The sequence below is a fragment of the Solanum tuberosum genome, unplaced genomic scaffold, assembly GCF_000226075.1.
Source record: "Solanum tuberosum cultivar DM 1-3 516 R44 unplaced genomic scaffold, SolTub_3.0 scf00030, whole genome shotgun sequence".
NCBI classification, from domain to species: domain Eukaryota; kingdom Viridiplantae; phylum Streptophyta; class Magnoliopsida; order Solanales; family Solanaceae; genus Solanum; species Solanum tuberosum.
In genome coordinates, this window is record NW_006238956.1 from 2,305,567 (window position 1) to 2,316,550 (window position 10,984).

Here is a 10,984-nt window from a genome sequence, read left to right on the forward strand (position 1 = left end):
AACACAATGCATGCTTTCACCCATAGGTTTGCCCGTATTTTCCAATCAACTCTTGCTTCAACTCACTCAAGAACAAAAAGGTCTTTTCAAGACTTGTAATGGGGCTGAGTGCAAGGGTATGGTCATTTAGGCTCAATGGCTGTAATCCTCATGAGATGTGGTGTGAACAACACTTTCTTTCCTCTTCTTTATCATTCTCGTTCATGCTCAAAAGTCACCCCATTATTCATCTTCCATGGATTGTTTGGATACGCCATTTTGTTTGCATTTTCACAACTTTATTCCACAAGTTTTTCTTTTTCATTCTTTTCTTCTTTTTCTCTTTCTTTTTATTATATGGAGGGCTTCCATTTTTCTCAAAATCATGGGTCAAGGGGACTTTCTTGCACTTCTTGATCTACCCTCTCTTTTTCACCACACCCCCAACTTAGGCTTTTGGCCTAAGTTGTCGATTCAAACAAACCACAAATCATGAGGATTATTGGTAATGGATCAAGAAAGGTTACATTTTCATCAAGTTTCTTCCAAGAAAAGGTTAAGGCTCAGGGGGTGCTCAAGCGGGGTTCACACACTCACAAGGTAGGCCAACAAAATGAGGTATAATGTCAAATTGTTTCACATTCTTCAAAGTTACCAAAGATCATCTCAAGAGGTTGCCTCACTTAGTTGACAGGACCAATGGGGAAAATTCTAGGTGTCATCACACATGGTTCACGGTACGCTCATCACACAGGGCATTGACACCAATATCAAACAAGACTCCACACTTTTGCTAATGTGTAATGTTGATTACAAGAGACTCAATTTGATACTTGGCTAGTCACAACGAGATGCAAAAAGTTCACATATTGACTATGAAACTTCATTTGACCTTATCGTGGCTGCACATTCATTTTTGTTCGATTATGAGCACTATTCAAGTCATCGGTATTGATCACGACCAATACTCAAATTCGCAAGAGAACTGTCACATTCAAACACACACAAAATAAGTGGTACACACACGTAATAGGGGTTGTCTGACCATTTGCCACCTTCCACCAAAAGCATTCCACATTGTCCTCAATATTGTTAGAGAACATGCATTACTACTAATAAGACAATAATAAGAATTAAAAAGAAATTAACAAGAAATGATAACAATCTAGTGTGTAAACAAGTAGAACAAGGTAGCGAGGAATCTTTATTAAGCGCCCAGTTGGCGATAGAGTGAACCAGTTGCCGAATGCTTCAGCAATGCGCCCAATGGTCTTCAAATTGCCCTAAGTTCCAGTGGGTTGCACTCTCAGAGAAGGGCATATCAGAGAAGATGTAGGAGGTCGCCGAATAGATCAGCGACTCGCACAATGGACTCAGAACCTCACAGGATGATCAAAGGAAAAAGGGTGAGGAAAGTCAGGTCACCTAAGCACATCGGTGATATGCCGACTAGTGAAGGTGTCCCGCCGAATGTTATCCCCATTTTTGAAGTCCATAAGGCGGACCAAGTCATGCTCGCCGAACGGGTTCGACGACTTGCCAATAGCACATTTGTCTTACACATGATCCAGCTCCTGCAAAATCAACACACATTATTTTGAAACACTAACACTTGGGTTGCCTCCCAAGAAGCGCCTTATTTAACGTCATAGCACGAGGTGGAAAAGCTCTCAAGCATCTTCCAGGTACAGCACCTCAATCAAAGAAATCTCCTGGCATTCTCCAAAGTATAATTTCAGGCGTTGCCCATTCACCTTAAATACAGGCCCTTCTTGACCCTCAACTTCTATGGCACCATTTGTGAATACTCGTGTCACTCTAAATGGGCCTGACCATTTGGACTTAAGCTTTTCGGGAAAGAGTCTAAGTCGGGAATTGTATGGTAACACCCAATCTCCCACCTTGAATTCTCTCTTGAGTATTTTAGCATCGTGCCACTTCTTCATCTTTTCCTTGTAGATAGCTGAACTTTCGTAAACTTTGAACCTGAATTCTTCCAACTCGTTTAACTGCTCTACTCTCTCTTTTGAGGTTTTTGTCCGGTCCAAATTAAGAGCCTTCAATGCCCATATGGCTTTGTGTTCCAATTCGATTAGTAGATGGCAAGACTTTCCAAAACCTAGCTTGTACGAAGACATACCAATTGGAGTTTTGTATGCGGTGCGATACACCCATAGTGCGTCATCAAGCTTTTGAGACCAATCAGTCCTATTAGCATTCACTGTCTTGGCCAAGATGCTCTTGATCTCCCGGTTTGACACTTCAACTTGACCGCTTATTTGGGGATGATATGGAGTTTCTACCTTGTGTTTCACCCCATACTTACTCAATTCCACTGAGAACCATTTATTGCAAAAGTGGGATCCACTATCACTAATTATAGCTCGAGGAGTACCGAATCTACCAAAGATGTAGCATTTCAGAAATTGAACCAACTTTTCCCTTCATTGTTTGGAAGTGCAACAACTTCCACCCATTTAGAAACATAATCTACTGCCACCAAGATATAGTTATTACCAAAGGAACTCACAAATGGGCCCATGAAATCTATTCCCCAAATATTAAATAGCTCAACTTCTAAAATGGGAGTAAGGGGTAACTCGTGTCTTTTAGACACTCCACCTTCCTTCTGACATTGAGCGTATTTCTTCACAAATTCGTGCGCATCCTTGTAGAGAGATGACCAATAATATCCACTTTGGAGAACTTTAGCGGTTGTATGCACACCGCTATGATGGCCCTCAACTGGTGAAGCATGACAAGCATGGAGAATTTCTACCGCTTCTTCTTTCGGAACACACCTTCTACTGATATAGTCTGCACATTCTCGAAACAAGTATGGTTTATCCCTAAAGTACTTTTTAACGTCGAACATGAACCTTTTTTGTTGATAGAAGTTTAGTTCGTCCGGCAATAACCCGCACACTATGTAATTGGCGAAATCTGCATACCAAGGGGGTTGTTTGAGAGTTATTGCAAACACTTGTTCATCGGGGAAATAATCATTTATGTCAACCTCAGGTTCGTCATTCTCCTTACCCTCTAATCTTGATAAGTTGTCAGCCACCTGATTTTCATACCCTCTCCTATCTTTGACCTCAAAATCAAATTCTTGCAATAGAAACACCCTCCTTATCAACCTTTGCTTTGCATCCTTCTTTGCCATTAGGTAACGGAGTGCAGCATGATCAGTGTGAACAATCACTTTAGTACCTAACAAGTATGCCCGAAACTTCTCAAATGCATAGACTACCGCAAGAAACTCTTGTTCAGTAATAGTATAGTTACATTGAGCACTGTTTAGAGTCTTGCTAGCATAGTAAATTGTGTGAAATAGTTTGTTGTATTTTTGCCCCAGCACAACACCCAATGCCGTTCCACTAGCATCACACATTACTTTGAAAGATTTTGACCAATCAGGACTAATAATGACCAGGGTGGATACTAATTTCTCCTTCAAGCACCGGAAAGCCACCATACAAGCATCATCGAATTGGAATTTCACCTCTTTCTCTAAGAGTTTGCATAGAGGATGTGCAATCTTTGAGATGTCTTTGATGAACCTCCAGTAGAAACCGACATGACCTAAGAAATTGCAAACCCCTTTCACCGAAATTGGTGGTGGTAATTTCTCAATCACTTCAATCTTTGCTTTATCAACCTCTAGCCCTTTTTGCGACACATTGTGACCGAGTACTATCCCTTTTTTAACCATGAAATGACATTTTTCCCAATTGAGAACCAAGTTTGTCTCCACACATCTTTGGAGAACTTGTCCTAAGTGTTCTAAACACGCCTCAAAAGTATCACCCACAATTGAGAAGTCATCCATAAATACCTCCATTGAATCCTCCACCATGTGAACAAAGATAGATAACATGCAACGTTGTAATGTTGCCGGAGAATTGCATAATCTGAATGACATCCTTTTAAAGGCAAAAGTCCCATAGGGACATATGAAGGTTGTTTTCTCTTGGTCTTCCGGAGCAATGGAGATTTGGTTGTAACCGGAATACCCATCCAAAAAGCAATACCAAACCTCTCTTTGAAAGCCGATCAAGCATTTGATCCATGAAGGGCATGGGAAAGTGATCTTTGTTAGTCCACGAGTTTAACTTTCGGTAATCCATGCATACCCTCCATTCGGTCACCGACCTCATAGATACAAGATCCCCCTTTTCATTCGGGACCACTGTGATACCTCCCTTTTTATGTACACATTGCACCGGGCTTACCCATTTGCTATCCGCAATAGGGTAGATCATACCTGCATCTAACCACTTTATTATTTCCTTCTTCACTACTTCTTGCATTCGTGGGTTCAATCTACGCTGATGTTTAACACTAAGTTTAAACTAACTATCAAGCTAAATTTTATGAGTACAAATACCGGGAGGAATGCCCACCATGTCGGCTATGGTCCAACCTATAGCTTTGATATGCCTTCGTAGCACCTCAAGAAGCAATTTCACCTGCTATTCAAGCAAGTCAGTTGCAATGATCACCGGTAGAGTTTTATTTGCCCCTAAGAAAACATATTAGAGATGGGGGGAAGTGCTTTTAATTCCAAATTTGGTGGTTCTTTTGTTGATGGCTTTGCGGGAGGACTCTCTTAATTTTTCAAATCACTGTCTAACTTCAATCGAGTCTTTGAATATCCTCCCAAACCTGAAAGAGCAGCTACTACCTCTTCATAGCCTTGAATTTTGAATTCATCATAGTTAGCAAGCACGGGTTCAAGAGGTTTGCCCATGCGCATCAAATGGCTCACGTTAGCCATGCCTCATCAATAACATCAACTGTGGACACCATATGAATATCACTTTGGTGTTTAATTGATTTACAAACATTGAAGGTTACATCATCTACGTTCACCCAAAATTTCAATTCTCCGCTTTTAACATCCACCAATGCCCTTTCGGTTGCTAGGAATGGTCTTCCCAGAATAATGGGAATTTCAACATATATTTCACAATCTAGAATGACAAAATCAGCCAGAAAAATGAACCAATCGACCTTCATAAAGTTGTCATAAAGTATCCCCACGGGATGTTTGATTGAATGGTCTACCATTAATACTCTCATTGTGGTTGCTTTCGGTTCACCCAACTCCAGTTATTTGTAGATCGCATAAGGCATTAAGTTGATGCTTGCTCCCAAATCGCATAATGCTTTATCGAATTTAAGCATGCCAATGGTGCAAGGAATGGTTAATGCCCCATGATCTTCTTTTTTTTTATCAGCTCCTTAGTCATAATTGCACTACAACAGTGGGAAACTTCAATTGTCTCAAAATCCAAGCTCCTTTTCTTTGTGACTAACTCTTTCATGAACTTGGCGTATCCCGGCATTTCCCACAATGCCTCAAAAAGGGGGAGATTAATTGATAATGTCTTAAACACCGATAAGAACTTCTTGAACTTCTTATCCTCATTCTTCTTCTTTAGGCGTTGGGGAAATGGGGGAGGTATTTTGGGTAAAGGTTGCATGACTTTTGGGATTGGGACGTGTTGTTCCACTTCTTTTTGTGGTTCTTTGGCAATGCTTTGATGGATACATATCTCTTGTTCCTCCATGCCTTTATCATCTCCATCCTTTTGACCTTCTTCAATTCCCTTCACATCACCTATTGCTACTTTTCCGCTACGAGTAACCACCGCCAACTCTTTATTGTTATTTTCCAATGCGAACTTTGGTTTCAATTGTGCGGAAAGTAAACACTAATGACCTTCAAGTATCTTGATGGCATCAGCATGAGAGTTCACTTTACTGTTTAATGATGAAAAGTCATCATTCATCCCCTTCAACAAATCATCTCAACCTTCAACTTTATCAAGTATGCATGACAACAATTCATTCACTCGGGGACTACTTGCACTCCTTTTCGATTTTGGGCTCTCACTCAAGTGAGTATGGTTCTCATCATGATCATCTCCCCTTCTCCAATAATCACCTTGCTCAACCCATTCTTGATAGTATCCCCTTTGCTCTTCTCCCTTGTGATAGTTCCAACCTTGATTTCCATATTGATGTAGATAGCGTGGGTAGAAACCCTCCTAATATCTCTTGGAGTTCTAACCTTGGTTCTCCCTGGCCTTGAGTAACCGGAAGAAGAACCCTCTTCAACTCTAAACACTCTACATGTCCTCTTCATATGCTCTTGTAGGATTTCCATTTGGGTTAGCATCTTTTTGATGTTTTCATCTCTCTCTCTTTATCAAGTTGCTCTTGCATGAATCTAAAACAAAATGGAGAGACTTGATACTCTTGGGTGTACCACGCTTTGTTTATTTTGGTCATGTCATCAAGAAGGAACGAAGCCACCTAAAATGATTGTAAAATTATTCCTCCTTGTACCAATTGATCAGCCACTCCTTTACTAAACGAATCAAGACTCCGGTAAAAATATTGTAGTAATAAATTGTTTGGTAGCCCATGAGTTGGGCACTTAAGTAAGAGTTTCTTAAACCTCATCCATGTTTCATGGATAGGTTGGAAATGTCGAGTTATGCCAAGTTTATGAAGGAGTTTGTCCGAAAGAAGAGGAGCTTGGATTTTGAGACAATTGAAGTCTCTCATAGTTGTAGTGTAATTATGACTAAGGAGCTGATAAAAAAGAGAGAAGATCCCAGAGCATTTACCATCCCTTGCACTATTGGCATGCTCCAATTTTTTAAAGCCCTATGTGATTTGGGAGCAAGCATCAACCTAATGCCATATGCGATCTATAAACAACTTGGGTTGGGGGAACCGAAAGCAACAACAATGAGGCTCTTGATGGCTGACCGATCAAGTAAACATCACATGGGGATACTATATGACATCTTGGTAAAGGTTGACCAATTCATTTTCCAGGTTGATTTTGTCATTCTCGATTGTGAAATAGATGCTGAAATTCCCATCATTTTGGGAAGATCATTATTAGCAACTGGGAGAGCATTGGTGGATGTTGAAAGTGGAGAACTAAAGTTTTGGGTGAATAAAGATGAAGTGATCTTCAATGTTTCTAAGTCAATGAAACACCCAAGTGATATTCACGTGGTTTCCATTATTGATGTTATTGATGAGACGGTGGCTAGTGTGAGAAATTTGATTGTATGAGTGAACCACTTGAAGTTGTGCTTGCTAACTATGATGAATTTGAAATTCAAGGCTATGAAGAGGTAGTAGCTGCTCTTTCAGGTTAGGGGGGGGGGTATTCAAAGACTCCATCGAAGTTGGATATTGATCTAAAGAATTGAGAGAGTCCTCTCGCAAAGCCATCAATAGAAGAACCACCAAATTTGGAGTTGAAAGTGCTTCCCTCCCATCTCCGATATGCCTTCTTGGGGGAAAACAACACCTTACCGGTAATCATTGCAGTTGACTTGCTTGAATGGCAGATAAAATTGCTCATTGAGGTGTTGAGAAGGCATATCAAAGCTATAGGTTGGACGATCGCTGACATGGTAGGCATTCCTGGCGGTATTTGTACTCACAAAATTCAGCTTGATAGTGAGTCTAAATCGAGCGTTGAACATCAGCGGAGATTAATACAAGAGGTAGTGAAAAAGGAGACAATAAAGTGGTTAGACGCATGTGTGATCTACCCTATTACGGATAACAAATGGGTAAGCCCGGTACAATACGTACCGAAAAAGAGAGGTATCACAGTGGTCCCAAATGAAAAAGGGGAGCTTGTATCTATGAGACCGATGACCGGATGGAGAGTATGCATGGATTACCGAAAGTTAAATTCATGGACCGAAAAAGATCACTTTCCCATGCCTTTCATGGATCAAATGCTTGATAGACTCTCAAAGAGAGGTTGGTATTGCTTTTTGGATGGGTATTCCGGTTATAACCAAATCTCCATTGCTCCGGAAGACCAAGAAAAAACCACCTTCACATGCCCTTATGGGACTTTTTCCTTTAAAAGGATGCCATTCGGGTTATGCAATGCTCCGGCAACATTCCAACATTGCATGCTATCTATTTTTGCTGACATGGTGGAGGATTCAATGGAGGTATTAATGGATGACTTCTCGGTTGTGGGTGACACCTTTGAGGCGTGTTTGGAGAAGTTACGACAAGTTCTCCAAAGATATGTGGAGACAAACTTGGTCCTCAATTGGGAAAAATATCACTTCATGGTTAAAGAAGGTATAGTGCTTGGTCACAAAGTGTCGCAAAAGGGGCTGGAGGTTGATAAAGCGAAGATTGAAGTGATTGAGAAATTACCACCACCAATTTCAGTGAAGGGGGTTTGTAGTTTCTTGGGACATGCCGATTTTTATCGGACGTTCATCAAAGACTTCTCAAAGATTACACATCCTCTATGCAAACTCTTAGAGAAAGAGGTGAAATTCCAATTTGATGATGCTTGTATGGTGGCTTTCATATGTTTGAAAGAGAAATTGGTATCCACCCGGTCATCATTAGTCTAGATTGGTCATAATCTTTCGAAGAAATCTGTGATGCAGGTGGAACGAAATTGGGTGTTGTGCTGAGGCAAAAATGCAACAAACTATTTCACCCAATTTACTACGTGAGTAAGACTCTAAACAGTGCTCAATGTAATTATACGGTTACTGAACAAGAGTTGCTTGCGGTAGTCTATGCGTTTGAGAAATTTTGGGCATACTTGTTAGGTACTAAAGTTGTTGTTCACACTGATCATGCTACACTATGTTACCTAATGGCAAAGAAGGATGCCAAGCCAAAATTGATAGGGTGGGTGCTACTATTGCAAGAATTCGACTTTGAGGTCAAAGATAGGAGAGGTTGTGAAAATCAAGTGGCTGACCACTTATCAAGATTAGAAGGAAAAGAGAATGACGATCTTGAGATTCACATAAATGATTCTTTTTCCGATGAACAAGTGTTCGCAGTAACTCTCAAACAAACCTCCTTGGTATGTTGATTTTGCCAACGTAGTGAGTGGTTTAATGTCGGAAATTCTACAAACAAAAGAGGTTCATGTTCGATGTTAAAAAGTACTTTTGGAATGCACCATATTTATTAAGATAATGTGCAGATCATATCATTAGAAGGTATGTTCCGGAAAAACAAGCTATAGAAATTCTCCATGCTTGTCATGCTTCACTAGTTGGGGGTCATCATAGTGGTCTGCGTACAGCCGCTAAAATTCTCCAAAGTGACTACAACTGGCCATCCCTTTACAAAGATCCGCATGAATTTGTTAAGAAGTGCGCTCACTGTCAAAAGCAAGGTGGAGTGTCCAAAAGACACGAGTTACCCCTAACCTTTATTTTAGAAGTTGAACTATTTGATGTTTGGGGAATAGATTTCATGGGCCCATTTATGAGTTCGTTTGGTAATAAGTATATCTTGGTGGCCGTAGATTATGTTTCTAAATGGGTGGAAGTTGTTTCACTTCCAAACAATGAAGGGAAAAGTGTGGTTCAATTCCTGAAACGCTACATTTTTGCTAGATTTGGTACTCCTCGAGCTATCATTAGTGATGGTGGATCCCACTTTTGCAATAAGTGGTTCTTAGCCGCATTGAGTAAGTATGGAGTGAAACACAAAGTAGCAACTCTGTATCATCCCCAAACAATTGGCCAAGTTGAAGTATCAAATCGGGAGATAAAGAGCATCTTGGCCAAGACAGTGAATGCTAATAGGACTGATTGGTCTCGAAAGCTTGATGACCCACTATGGGTGTATCGTACCGCATACGAAACACCAATTGGTATGTTTCCGTATCAACTAGTTTTTGGAAAGTCTGCCCATCTACTTGTTGAATTGGAACACAAAGCATTGTGGGCATTGAAGGCTCTAAATCTGGACTGGACAAAGACTTCAAAACAGAGAGTAGAGCAGTTAAATGAGTTGGACGAATTTAGGTTCAAAGCTTATGAGAGCTCATCCCTTTACAAGGAAAAGATGAAGAAGTGGCATGATGCTAAAATCCTTAGGAGGGAGTTCAAAGTGGAAGATTGGGTGTTACTATACAACTCTCGACTTCCACTCTTTCCAGGAAAGCTCAAGTCTAAATGGTCAGGACCATTTAGAGTGATACGAGTGTTCACAAATGGTGCCATCAAAGTTGAAGGTCAAGAAGGACCTGCATTTAAGGTGAATTGGCAACATTTGAAATTATACTTTGGTGAGTGCCAAGAGATCTCTCTGATTGAGGTGGTGTACCTGGAAGATGCCTGAGAGCATATCCACGTCGTGCCACAACATTAAATAAGCCACTTCTTGGGAGGCAACCCAAGTGTTAGTATTTTATATAATGTGTGTTTATTTTGCAGGTGAAGGAAATTGTGCGAGAAGAAGATGCTATTGGCGAATCGCCGAAGCCGTTCAGTGAGTACGACTAAGCCCACCTTATGGATCACAAAGAAGGGGCTGAGATTATGGAATATTCCGCAGGAAACCTATATCACTCGGTGAATCGCCGATGTGCTTAGGAGACCCAATTTTTCTCGCCCTTTCTACTTCAGTGCTCGCAGCGCAACGCAGTGATTGTTTGGCGATGTTTCAAGTCCATTATGTGATTTGTCGACCCGTTCGGTGACCTTCTACATCTCCACCGACTTGTCCCTTTTTAGAGTGTCACACCCTGAAGCAAATGAGAATGATGAGGAGAAGGAAAAAAAGTGTTGTTAACACCACATTTCATGAGGATAGAAGTCATTGAGCCTAAATGACCATACCTTTACACTCAGCCCCGTTACAAGCCTTGAAAAGTCCTTTTTTATCTTGCGTGAGCTGAAACTATGGTTGGTTGGAAAATAAGGGCAAACCTATGGGTGAAATCATGAATTCTGTTTATCTATGTGAGTGTGAGTGTTGATAGTGATTCCAGAGCTATAAATTGTTGAACTATTGTGTGTGAATATGGAATCATTCTTTGTGTGAGGGAATTTGAGTACCTTTGTTGAGCTTGAACTTGCATTTGAAGCAAGTACGGTGAACTTGAGAATCTTTGTTAATGGTGAATCACAACTTGAATCTTTGAGTGCACAATTGATCCTTGCATGAGTAAGTTAAATTT